Source organism: Myotis lucifugus, unplaced genomic scaffold, assembly GCF_000147115.1.
Source record: "Myotis lucifugus unplaced genomic scaffold, Myoluc2.0 scaffold_436, whole genome shotgun sequence".
Classification (NCBI taxonomy): domain Eukaryota; kingdom Metazoa; phylum Chordata; class Mammalia; order Chiroptera; family Vespertilionidae; genus Myotis; species Myotis lucifugus.
Genome location: NW_005871484.1, coordinates 658,941 through 672,037, shown reverse-complemented (window position 1 = coordinate 672,037; position 13,097 = coordinate 658,941). Strand labels below are relative to the sequence as shown.

General features: G+C 44.9%; 1 non-coding gene and 1 pseudogene across 1 annotated transcript; one reads left to right on the top strand and one right to left on the bottom strand.

Moving 5' to 3' along the window:
• Positions 1-3,779: 3,779 nt before the first annotated feature.
• LOC111823263 lies at positions 3,780-3,910 on the top strand. The gene has a single exon (XR_002826289.1). It is a non-coding gene; the product is annotated as a small nucleolar RNA SNORA42/SNORA80 family (small nucleolar RNA).
• Positions 3,911-12,322: 8,412 nt separating this feature from the next.
• Positions 12,323-12,818, bottom strand: LOC102429048 (annotated as a pseudogene).
• Positions 12,819-13,097: the final 279 nt, after the last annotated feature.

The window sequence follows — 13,097 nt, the reverse complement described above, 5'->3', positions numbered from 1 at the left end:
TTCTTGTCCCATTTATAAACATTGCATGGGGTTACTATATTTAACACACTGTGAATAAACATTATTTTTTACTTTTATTTTGGGCTATGTCTTTTCAACAAAAATAGTCATGGCAAGATTAATATTCAGAAGAAAAGACAGAGCACATTAAGATGGAAGCCACAGGCTGTCAGTCGTCAGTGATGTTTTTCTGGAAGAGTGAAAGAACTGGAAGAGAGAGTGAGCTGAGCATTCCAAACAAGAGCCTGGTCTGTTTAAAAAATCTGCAAGTAACACAGTATGAATTCAGAAATTAGAAAAGGAGTGAGACAAAATGGCTGCATTAAAAAATTTCAACTGCTATTTCTATCAGTTCCTTACACCAAGTATTTTGATAATGTGGATACCAGGTTGTAGTATGAAGTATGGTGTCCTTGTCATTTTTGCACTTGAAGGAGGTTTCCCTCATTTCACCCACACTAACCCTTACCAGATTTTTATAAAGTAAAAAGTGAAAGAAAGCTATCAAAATGTCTACAACTGACATTCTCAATATATCAAGACTAGTGACCTGGTGCACAAAATTTGTGCACATTAAAAGGGAATTAATTAGAGGAAATATTTTAATATTGCATCTGCCCTTTCTCTATAATAGAATTGTTAGAGATGAAAGAAAATTAGTAAAATGTATATAAAAATATCCCTCCTGTCAGAGTCTGGGGCATGCCACAGGAACCAGAATCAAGTCCCTGCCCACCCATGTGCACCTTGAAATCATGCGAGACCCAGACCCGGCTGGCCCCACCTCTGTCAAGCCCTGCCAGGTGGAAGGATGTAGCCTCAGGTCACCTGGCCCAGTGCCAGAGCAGGGGACACGGCCTGAGGTCCTCTGTCAACCCCACCAGGCGGAGGGCACAGCCTCAGGTCCCCTGCCCTGGCACAGTGCCACGCAGCCTCAGGTCCCTGCTGATTGCCCGTTAAGGCTCATACGGGAACTCAGCCTCTGCTGTGGGCGCAGCCATCTTGTTTAACGGAATCCCTGCCTCCACTGTGGCTGCAGTCATCTCGACCATTACAGTGTGATGATCAATTTGCATATTCCCTCTTTATTAGATAAGATGTGCTAAACTGTGGTGACTTCTTAAGGATACCAAGGTACCTGGGACTCAGTCATTTAATTCAGACAAACCGTATCTGCAATGTGCAAAATCTGAACCATCCACAGGACTCAAGCTGGTGTAGTGCTTAGAGGTTACAGGTTGCATTCATCCTTCTAACCCCTTCCCAGGTAAGACTGAGAGGGAGTGAGATTTAGCGGTTTGGAATCCAGGCAGTCCATATCCAAAACTAGCTCTGCCAGCTAACACTCCTTACTGTGGAAAAGTTGCTCCACCTCCCCGTGTCTATCACGTTGCTGCCAGGATTACATAAGGTAACACATGAAAGTGCATCTGGCACAGAATAGTTACTCGGTACATAGATACCCCCCTGGTTATACATGAAAGTACTTAAATCAGATCAGAATTTGCTTTCCCCATCTTAATCTTGTAGGAAACTGGAAGCTGCATTCCAAGAGAAGAGACCCCCTTGCTGGGAGAGAAGGGAGGGAGCGTTTATAATGGTCCACATACCAGAGGGGCTAATGTTTACAGAAGAAAGCCCAAGCTGAGGACCAAATTGGTCAGGTGTCAAGCAGAAATAAAAGAGAGCAGACTGATTGCAGAGACCCAGCCTTCCAATATTGGAGGAGCGTATATCTTTGAGATTGTAAATCTAGGAAATAATATTGAGGGACCTTGAGAGACAGAGATCAACTTACACTCAACTTCTTGACAAGTGTCAGACAGATATGATATTCACACCTGTTGCTAAAACCTCTCAAGCGATGCTGCAGGGTGACAAGAAGGTTAAGGACATGTCTCGTAGTAAAACCTTTCTCCTGAATGAACTGACACAGGAAGAGGTCATGACAACTGCTGAGTTCAATAAAGTATCTTAAGCCTCAAGGCAGGCCCTTCAAATGAAAAGGGAGGTGGGGGGAAGTTGAGGATGAGAACCTAAATATAAGCACCAACTTTAAATTTTTATTAAATAAGCAAGAAACCTACTAATTTTTGAGATAATTTTATTGCTAAGAAACTGGAAGCTTGAGCTAAATTATAATAAATTCCTTGAGACTCAAGGCCTTTCAACTTTCTCCAAGAGTTGTATAGCTCCCAAGAAAAAGGAGAGTCTCAACACTAACAAGACATATCCCAGAAGGATAACGGGAAAGCAAGGACACCCAGGAGGACAGACCCAGGGCCATCCTTCACCCTATGGGAGTTCTGGTTCCCATGTGCCAGCTGACCGCCTCTTCCTTTCCCTTCCTGAATGGATCAGGGTCTTATTGCACTTACTTGATCTCTACGCTGTATTATCAGTGAAGCACAGGTGTGCCCATGGTTTTTCTTTTCCATTCATAGACCTCTAGTCTAAGACAAGTTTTGTTTGGAACCATTGCATTAAAATACAGCACATCATCCCGAGATCCTAGACTTTGAGCTTCATGTGCTGGATTAATGAAACGTTGGATTGTTTCACTTGTTGAACATTTGAATGTGTTATATATGTGTGTAGGGTAAATAATGGAGAAATGCTCTGTGACCAGAAGAGTGGATTGTGGCAAAGACAGCAGTGTCTCCCAGAATTGCATGCATTACCCCACATTCCCAGCCCCCCTCTAAGTAGGAAAGCCAAGTGATTTGTTCTGACCACCCCAACTGTGGGAGGAAATAACAGGTTTCCCTTCTGGACTGAGACACAAAAACAGACATACAACTGTCCAGTTTTCTCTCTCTCTTTTATTGTATAGACTGGAGGGTGTGAGTTTTGATGTTTAGGTTACAGTGGATCATTCATTAGTCTGAACTCCTTTTATCTTTAAAACCTGCGATAGACATATAAAAAAGGCAATAAACTTTTGGGATTATTTTTGTAGCATAAACTTATCCCATCCTGATTATTACAGAGACTAGTGGCCCAGTGTACAAAATTCATGCACATTAAAAGGGAATTAATTAGAGGAAATATTTTAACATTGCTATTTTCCCTTTCTCTATAATAGAAGTGTCAGTGATGAAAGAAAATTAGTAAACTGTGTATGAAAATCTCCCTCCTGTCAGAGTCTGGGGCACGTCACGGGACCTAGAGTGAAGTCCTTGCCACCACCTGCTGGCGCTTCAAAAATGCAGGAGACCTAGACCCGGCCGGCCCCACCTCCATCAAGCCCCTCTACGTGAGGGGGATGCAGACTCTGGTCCCTCATCCTGGCACCAGGCGGAGGGCATAGCCTCAGGTCCCCCATCCTGGTGTTGGGTGGGGGGTGCAGTCTCAGGTCCCCATCAAGCCCCGCTGGGAGGGGGCACAGATTCAGGTCCCCCAGCCTAGCACTGGGGTTGGGGGGCATGGCCTGAGGTCCCTGTCAAGCCCCGCTAGGCAAGGGGCATGGTCTGAGGTCCCTGTCAAGCCCTGTTGGGCAGAGGGCACAGCCTGAGGTCCCTGGCTTGGTGCTGGGGTGGGGGAGCCCGGCCTAAGGTCTCCTGGCCCAGCGCCAGGGTGGGAGGCACTGCTTGAGGTCCCCAGTCAAGCCCCGCCAGGCATGGGGTGCACCTTGAGGTCCCCCGGCCCGGCCAGGCACCATGCAGCCTCAGGTCCCTGCTGTCCAGTCATGATGTTATGGCGTCTGGTCTAATTTGCATATTCCTCTATTATATAGATAGATTATCTGGGACAATTTAAGTATTAAGAGAGTGTATTATGCACCAGCTTGGATCTGTGGCAGGCCTGCCCCACTGTGTTTCTCACAGTGCCCCATGCCAGAGCAAACTGTGGCCTTGAACCATTGTCTAGCCTCTGCCCATTGGCAGGCACAGAAGTGAGTTGCACAGTGGGGAAAAACAAACAAAAAAACCCCACATTTATTTTCAGAGACATTTCCCTTGCTGCTGTTTTCTAGACAAGAACACACTCAAATTATTATTAAGTGAAATAACTCAGCATAAGTCCAGCCAGGCATGAAGGTCAAATGGATTTCAAGGTGATGTGCAGTTGTCTTTACATTGGTTCTAGACATAGATTATCTTGTTTGAAAGGCCAGTGAAGCAGAAAAACGAGTCACATGTGCCACTCTTATTCCAACTACAACAGTGGAACTAGGAGTAGAAAACCTGGAAGGAATGATATAAACAGTTTTACTTGAACTTTCATGTATTCATATTATAATGTCCTGATAACCATAAAAAAATAGGATATGTTTCTCCCTAATTTAAAACTCATATTTTCATGTCTTCTCTGGCTCATTTTACTTTCTCAGGAATTGAGATATAGATTAACTTCTTTTTTCCCTTTACTCTAGATCTTATCCTTGATTTTTAAGTATGGGCAGCCCTTTACAATCTTACTAGAGGCCCAGTGCAAGAAATTCATGCACTGGAGGGAGGTGGTACCTCAGCCTGGCCTGCACCCTCTCACATTCTGGGAACTCTCACTCCTTACCGCTTGCCTGCTCACTGCTCCTTACTGCTCAGCTCATTAAGCCTTAAAACTGCAGTGGACGCAGGAGAGGCTCCCATCACCGTCACTGCTCTTGTCAGCTGTGAGCCCAGCTTCTGGGAGCACACTGATCACCAAGGGACCAAGGGACAGCTCCTGCATTGAACGTCTGCCCCCTGGTGGTCAGTGTGGGTCATAGCGACTGGTGGTTCTAACATTTGGTTGATTTGCATATTAAGCTTTTATTATATAGGATACTTGCATTACCTCAACCTCAATTCGACATAAATGTTTACCCTTTCTCCTTTCTTTCAGCAGAACTTAAAACATCAAATTTACTCTCTAGGTTCTCTCCTTCTGTCATACCAACTACATTAAGTCATCAAAGGGACTCAGGGTATGACCATCGACCACTGCCACTTGGCCTCTTGTGAGCACTTCACACACTACCATTCTCTTGTTTTAACACATACTTCCCTCTTGGCTCCTATGAATTATTCATTGTCTCTTGTGTAAAAAATAACACCAACAAAGCCACTTTGAAATGGAGCAGAGCTACCAGGGCAGAGGAATTGCCTCACATGTCTTATGTTTCAAACATTTGGAATATTCAAACTGGACAGAATAACCTGTGGACTGGGCCTGAAGCAGCATTCTGTCCCAAAAAAGTATTAGCAAGGTAACAAGAAAGCAGATATTATTTTTACAAGACCCATGACTATTGGACTGAGAAATAAAAACATTGGTTAGAATTAGTGTCACTATGGTACCTCACCTGCATCAGTAGAATGCATTCCTTTTATTGATGTAATTGTCCCCCTACCTTTCTAATAGATACCATTACCATTGTTTCCTAATCAGAACATCAGTTGGGCTTATGCCTGAATCAGTGCTTTCCAAATAACTATTCTCTGATCTCAAATAAATGCTTGTTGCTTCTCAGTTTGAAAAGCATTTTCCGTTTAGCTGAACATCTTTTTCACTGAAAGCTCCATTATAAAGTTTATTTTCTTCTATTGGGTCTTTAAAGTTTGGAGTTACTCAAGGTTCAATTTAGATTGTTTTACTTTTTTACTGTATACTCTTTACCTAGTGAATTCTTGTACTCACACAGCTTTGATGTTGGAAATTATGTGCTAAACAAGATCACTCCTCTGACCTCCATATGCACACATTCAACTTTCTTCTAAATTTTGCCACTTAAATGCCCTACAGACCTCTCGAACTCAGCATGTTCCAATTATCTTCCTTCAGTGTTGCCCACTGCAGGAAACAATACCCTTTTAGTGAATTTTTCAATCCAGAATCTCTTCTACCATCCCTATCAATATTTTTCATCATTTCTTATGCCCATCATAATATCTTACAAGTTCTACTTATCTATATTGCAATGGGGTGGTCTCTTAAAAATAATCCTGAACTCTTAATTCTTCTATTAAAAATGTTCCAATGATTTTCCACAGCTGCCATAAAAATCTAAATCTTTAGCACTGCTTCCCAGGCCATGAATAAACTGGCCCCGCTTCTCTCTCTGTTACCTTTTTGCTCCATCCTCAGTTCCTTTTATGCACTACTAGAGGCCCGGTGAATGAAATTCGTGCACTTGGGGTGGGGAGGGTTCCTCAGCCTGGCCTGCACCCTCTCGCAGTCTAGGAGCCCTCAGGTGTTGTCTGTGAGCCAGGCTTCTGGCTGAGTGGTGCTCCCCCTGTGGGGGCCAACTGACCACCAGTGGGCAGCTCCTGCATTGAGGATTTCCCCCCTGATGGTCAGTGCGTGTCATAGCGACCAGTCGTTTCGCTGTTTGGTCAATCTGCATGTTAGCCTTTTATTATATAGGATGCTTTTGCTTGTTATGTCCTCCTTTACATAACCTTCTTAGGTATTTTTCTCTTCTGAATAGAAACCTTTTCCCCTTATTTTAATCATTCTAACTGCAATTTGTTTTTCACATGTCCAATTATTCATTAGCACCATTCACCAATTATTTCCAACTTTCCTCTTTCTAGATTCATGATAGATTGCAGTTTCTACCTCTTGTGGTATTGGGAATGGCCATTATTTTCCACAAATCCTTGACTATAGTAGACAACTTCTACTTTTCTTCTATGGTGCATATTATTCTTGTAGTTGTCATTTGGTCATTTGGTCATCTTCATTATATGGTCATGTGAGTGAAAATCTTGTTTGTCTTTTTCATCAATATATCTTTTGTCCCTAGAATGGCACTTGCCATAATGTTGGCTTTCAATGAATAGTTATTGAATTTATCAAGAGACACACTGGTTCACTCACATTAAAATCATTAAAATGGACACATGGAGAATGAAAGTCACAACTGTACCTTCAATGGATATGTCTGTCTGTTGTTTTATCAGTGAATCCTGAGGTGAACAAGGAGAGAGCGTTTTCTTGCTCTTCTCCTTGGTCTTTCCCTCCCACCTGCAGAGGGGGCTGCTGAGTGAGGATCAAGAAGGGCCCTGCCATCCTGGAATGTGAATGAAGGAGGAAGCCTGGGGCAGGTGGCATGGACAGGACTGCCCGGTCTAATTCTCAGGGGGAAATGCATCCCTGAGACTTTCTTTATTATTCAGCATGTTGTAAGGAAGTGGGTCATGATTTGGACCAAAGAGACAGACAGTATTTAGAGCTAGATTTGCAAAGATTGTCTTCAGTTAATGTTTATGACCCCTCTGTGTAAGAAAACTATTGGATAACAATAATAACACTTGCTACTAACATTATGTGATGACTGGGTGCTGGTGCACTATTTTAAGTTTTGTGTATGCATAACCTCATTTATTCTTCACAAAAATTCTACTGTGTGTGCAGTATTTTATTACTTGCTTTCTAAATGAGAAATCCAAGGTATAGGGAATTCATTCATTTGCCCAGGAACTCAATTTAAGGATGGAAGGGCCTCCATGATAGTTCAAGAACTTTGTGTGGAACCTAGGCTCTGAGCCTCTTCATCTATACTAATAAAAGGGTAATATGCTAATTAGACTGGGAGACCTTCCAGATGTCCTTCCAGACAAAGCCATGGTGGTAGGACCAAGGCAGAGGCAGTTAGGGGGTGATCAGATCAGGAGGGGAGGGCAGTTGGGGGTGATTAGGCCAGTGGGGGGGCAGTTAAGGGTGAGACAACAAGTGGGGGGGCAGTTGAGGGGGAGCAGGCCAGGAGGCAGAGTGGTTAGAGGTGATCAGGCAGGCAGGCAGGTGAGCTGTTAGGAGCCAGTGGTTCTGGATTGTGAGAGAGATGTCCGGAATCAGGCCTAAACCAGCAGTCGGACATCCCCAGAGGGGTCCCAGATTGGAGAAGGTGCAGGCTGGGCTGAGGGACACGCCCCTCATGCACGAATTTCATGCACTGGGCCAATAGTTTCTTTATAAAAGCCAAAAACTGTGTTTGGCCTACCTATTCAGGGTTTATGGGAACTTAGTAAAATGAACACTTATGAAAATATTTTTCTTTAAATTGTGTCTTTTCCTGCAACATTTCTTCCAATTGTTGTCTAATCTGCACATAGGAAAATCTTCATGCACTTGGTATTAATGTTGCAAACATTATTTAGAAAATCAAGTGTGTCCATTTAGCTTCACAGAAAAAAGTAGACTACATTATTTTCAAATGCTGTGATGTGTGGTTCTGACACCATCATAATTCCTTTCTAAACATTTCAAAGATGCACATAGTTCACAGGGCTCTAATTTATCCTTCCACTTGCACTGGGGAGCCAGGCTTCAGTGTTGGCAGGAGCTGAGGGGCAGGGACGCTCCTAATGGGGGGAATAATAACTTGGTTGGTAACATCGGAAAGCGCTAAGTGGATTTTTGATTAAATTTTCAAAATTCCTTTTCATGTAGATGAAGTGGAAATATTTTTAGCCTAGTAGGTAAATCTTCTATACACATCAAAGTGTTACAAAATAAAAGCCCTGTAAATGCACTTTCTTCCATGACCACATGATGTGATTTAATGTGTCAGAAGCAACCCATTGGCCCCAAGTATCTTCACACTAGACAGTGCATGTTATTCAAAATTCCAACAGAGAATCATTCTTTTAAATGTAGGTAATATCTCTAGTTAAAATGCAAGTACTCTTCTGAGGAAATACATTTATGCCAAAACTAGTTATTAACATATTAATATTAATTTGTTCTCAGACACTGTCTAGTGAGACAGAGATAATGGGGAACAGGAACCCTAGCGCTTTAGGTGGACATGATGGGCAGTCTATATAAGTCAGAGCCCAGCATTGGGCCAAAGATCTGGAGGAAGGAGGAGAGCAACAGAGACAGAGCAGGGCCCTCTAAAAGGGAGTTTGGGAAGATACAAAATAAGTTTGTTTGGCTTTTGAATTTTTCTACGGTTGATCATGACTTTCTGGCATTTTGACTTTTATTTTAGCACTTTCAAATAAGTTTTGAAAAAATCCCGAGCCTTAGTTTTGTTTCTATCTACAACCCAAACGTAATGGTGCCTTAGAATCACATCAGATATGGACAAGATGTCAGAGCCCAGGCCATCCACGCCGGGCCTGAATGTGTCCAGCATGAGCGACACCGAGGTGTCCTCCTCTTCTCTGAAGACTCACATGTAGTTTATCCGAGGTGGGTTCTGGGAATCTGCATTTCACAGGTATCTCATGTGAGTCTCATAATTAGGCAAGTTTTAAAAACCCTAGTCATTGAATAGATCAGAAAATGGAACCCTCAAAAGGGGAAGAGCTTTGCCCAAAAAACCTAGGGATAAGAATCTTGCTGACTTAAAAATCTAAACACCTTAATTGAAAAGGCAGGTTTCTAGTCACTACACTAAGCCCTCCCGCACTGTTGATTTATTTAGTTATAAAACCGGCTTGATGCTTTTCCCTCTTTCCTTCTCTATGATTTCTCATAAATGCTAAATCAGATGGGAAGGGTGGGGAGTAAATATTAGGTTGCTCTGGTGGTGTTAACCTTTAATTAAATCAATTGCCTGTGCCTTTATTAAAGGAGGGTGTTTATATGGAAAACAGAAGAGAAGTGGGATGCCATACTAAATGTTCTCATTTATCAGGAGGATGGAAGACTACAGGGCCAGGAAGCCAGAATTCTTCCATGTGAATCTAGAAGTCACTCAGAGGTCAGAACCCTGCAGGGTCCTGTTGTGTTAGAAACAATAATTCAAGTCCATAGATGCCTCAGCAGTGGCTCCACTCAGCCAAGGAGGGAGGAGGCCATCCCCAGGGACCTATTAGCAGGTTGGAGCAGGCCCAGGAAGGCAGGCTGCCTTGTTATTAATAGTAAATGAACGGGATGATGCTGTCAGATAACCTCTCTCCATCCGGCCCAGGCTCTCCGGGCCACGGCATTCTCTTTACGGTGTTGTTTTTGGAATTATGCTTGGGCTGGATCTAAAGTCAGCTTCCATGGTTCTAAAAATGGCTGGTAGCCAGAGTACTTTTTATTGAGAACTAATTTGGGGTGAGGCGAGGTGATGTGGTCAGCTCCTGGAGCTGGAGCAATGGAAAATGTCTAGAGAAGCTATTTTTCACTTCCTTGGTGCCTAAATTGGCTGCTCAGAGAAGGAGCTGCTCAGAGTGGTCAATAAGTAGATCCCTAATGTATCTCACCTGAAACCAAACCTGGCTGCTGTTAGGCTCCTCATTGTAGACAGGCCTGTTCCCTGCTCACACAGTCCAGTTCCCTTTACCTACCCACAACCTCCTGCTGATTGGAGGCTTTATGGGCAGTGAAAAAAATGAAGAGCTTCTAGGTGGGACAGTCTTGGGTGTGAATACTACATCAACCCCTTCTAGATATATGATGTATTATTTAAATGAGCTTTAGTGTTCTCACCTACTGACTTAAGATAATATTTTTTCTTCTTCAGTTTTCAAAACAGGAATTCATTTAAATCAATATGCCATTGTCTAGAACAGGGGTGGGCAAACTTTTTGACTCGAGGGCCACAATGGGTTCTTAAACTGGACCGGAGGGCCGGAACAAAAGCATGGATGGAGTGTTTGTGTGAACTAATATAAATTCAAAGTAAACATCATTACATAAAAGGGTACGGTCTTTTTTTTTTTTTAGTTTTATTCATTTCAAACGGGCCAGATCTGGCCCGCGGGCCGTAGTTTGCCCACGGCTGGTCTAGAAGGTGCAATTGTTAGATTACATGTTCCTTAAGAAGGTTCTACTGTCCTCAAGAGTCTTCCTTTTCAATGCTACTCCCCTGGGGTTTATTATGCGATGTGATTCAGAAAATAAACTTAATATATTATACTAGAGGCCTGGTGCATGGATATTCGTGCACTTAGTGGGGTCCCTCAGCCCAGCCTGCACCCTCTCACAATCCGGGACCCCTTGGTTAGGGTCCATAGGCCTGGCCTGAGATCAGGGTCTATCAGGGCTTTCCTTTCCCCAGCTGCAGGCAGCTGGCCCCTCCCCCACAGCTTCCATTGCTTGCCATCTGTGCAGTGCTGTCCCCTGCCCCCCTGCCACCGGTCACCTCCCTCTGCAGGCAACAGGTGTGGGGTGTGATGGCTTGACTGGCCTGGGCCTCCCTCTGCAGGGCGATCGCTGGCCGGCCACACACCTGCCACAGCGTCACTGGCCGGTGGCCTGGGCCTCCCTCCCTCTTTCTTTCTTTTCTTTCTTTTCTTTCTTTTCTTTCTTTTCTTTCTCTTCTTTCTTTTCTTTCTTTCCTTTCTTTCTTTCTTTCTTTCTTTCTTTCTTCCTTTCTTTCTTTCTTTCTTTCTTTCTTTCTTTCTTTCTTTCTTTCTTTCTTTCTTTCTTCCTTTCTCTCTCTCTCTCTCTCTCTCTTTCTTTCTTTCTTTCTTCTTTCTCTTTCTTAAGTAAGAGTAATGTTTGCTGAGTGATACAGAACTGAGTACTGTGAAGGGTTTACCAGGATGGAAATGTACTGCACCCCGCCCCTGCCAACCCCAACACTCTCTCTAACCACAGAGACTACAGTACTTAGAAGTTACACGCAACAGCCATAACTGCTGAATATCTGTTCATAATAAACAAACTATAGCATATTTATACTGCATCACATCAAGTGATTATAGAAATCCATTTATATATTGCTTGTATAAAATCTTTTTTTTTGTAAAAACTATATTAAAAAAGAAAGTACAAAAAACATGTACAGTTGAAAGCCCTGCCAGGACAGTGTGTCAGTAAAGATCCAGTGAGCATGTGCCTTGGAAGGACCCCCGTGCCTCCTGCCCACAGCAACTCCAGCAGGGCCGGCAAGGGTGTGCCATGGCTGCCACTCCGGACAGGACTGAATGGACCACAGTGGGTGGGTACAGCAGGGCCTGGCACTGTGCCCTTCTCCAGCCTTGCATTCGGATCAGGGTCAGGGTCAGAGGCAGGGCCAGGGGCAGGCAGATTGCAGTTTCACTCTGAGTTCCATCCTCAGTCTAATATTGGTTGCAACTCATGGCTTTTCCTGGCTGCTCGGAGGTCTTTGAGTGGGTGCCCTGGCGGAGAGGCTGGAGAAGTGCCCGCAGCTGCCTGATTGAGCATCTCTCTGGCCCAGAGTCTCTGTCCTGCCTCCTGCAAGCCTGGCCCCAGGCAAAACAGCCCACCCTCAGGACTACTTTGGTCTCAGCGCTTGGTCCTGGGTTTCATCAGCCTGGGTTTCTTCCCCTGATGTGGCTGATCTGAGTTTCACAAAAAAGGCCTGGCCGATGCTGGCTGTGCTGAGCCTCACTGAAAAGTTTTTCATGCAGCAAGGAAGAGCCCTCTGGGACCTACCTCCTCCTCTCTCTCCTCATCTCCTCCTCCTCCTCTGCCTCCTCCCAGCCCATGGTCACTTCTCCAGCTGCTCCAGCAGTGGGTTGCCTTCTGAGTTGGGGGTCTTAATGCTGTCGGTCCTGATGATGCAGGTGGGGTGATGCCAGCTGAGCATCAGGATGAGCTGCTGCAGCTTCTGCTGCTTCTGCTTCAGCTCCTCCATCTGGGTGTTCAGTTCCGTGTTCATGAGCTCCAGCCACTCAGATTCCTGCTGCAAAAACTCCATCTGCTCCTTCTTCTTGTTCTGGCATCTGGCTGCCACCCCGCTCCTCTTCCTCACCTAGCTTACTTTTCACAGGTTGAGGCCTCTTGCCCAGTTTCACCTCCAGGAAGTGCAAAGGGGTGATCATGGTCCCAATGTTGTGAATGTCAGCGTATTTCAGCTCCTCTGCAGTCAGGGCGGAGCTGGGGAGCCTGGTCAGGGGGCCGAGCCCTGGAAGAGAGCTCGCAGTCATGGAAGGGTTCGGGATCTACCCAGGCATCATAGCAGGAGGAGTGGCAGTCCAGCCCTCCAGAAGCCACAGGGAGAGGATGTGACCCTGGGGCCTGGGCCAGGCTGCAGGCACCATGCCCGCTCAGGGGCCTCAGTGGTGCCAGCCCTGCCCTGCAGCGTCCACCACCCAGTGCCTCCCATCGCAGCTGCCCAGAATCTGTCCCACAGGCTGTGACCTGGGTCTCCCTCTTTGAGGCAATTGATTGTGGGGCTCTGCCTGTCTGCCTTATGGCCCCTAACCACTTGCCTGCCTACTTGATCGCCCCCAGATGCTCACCTGCCTGCCTGACCACACCCA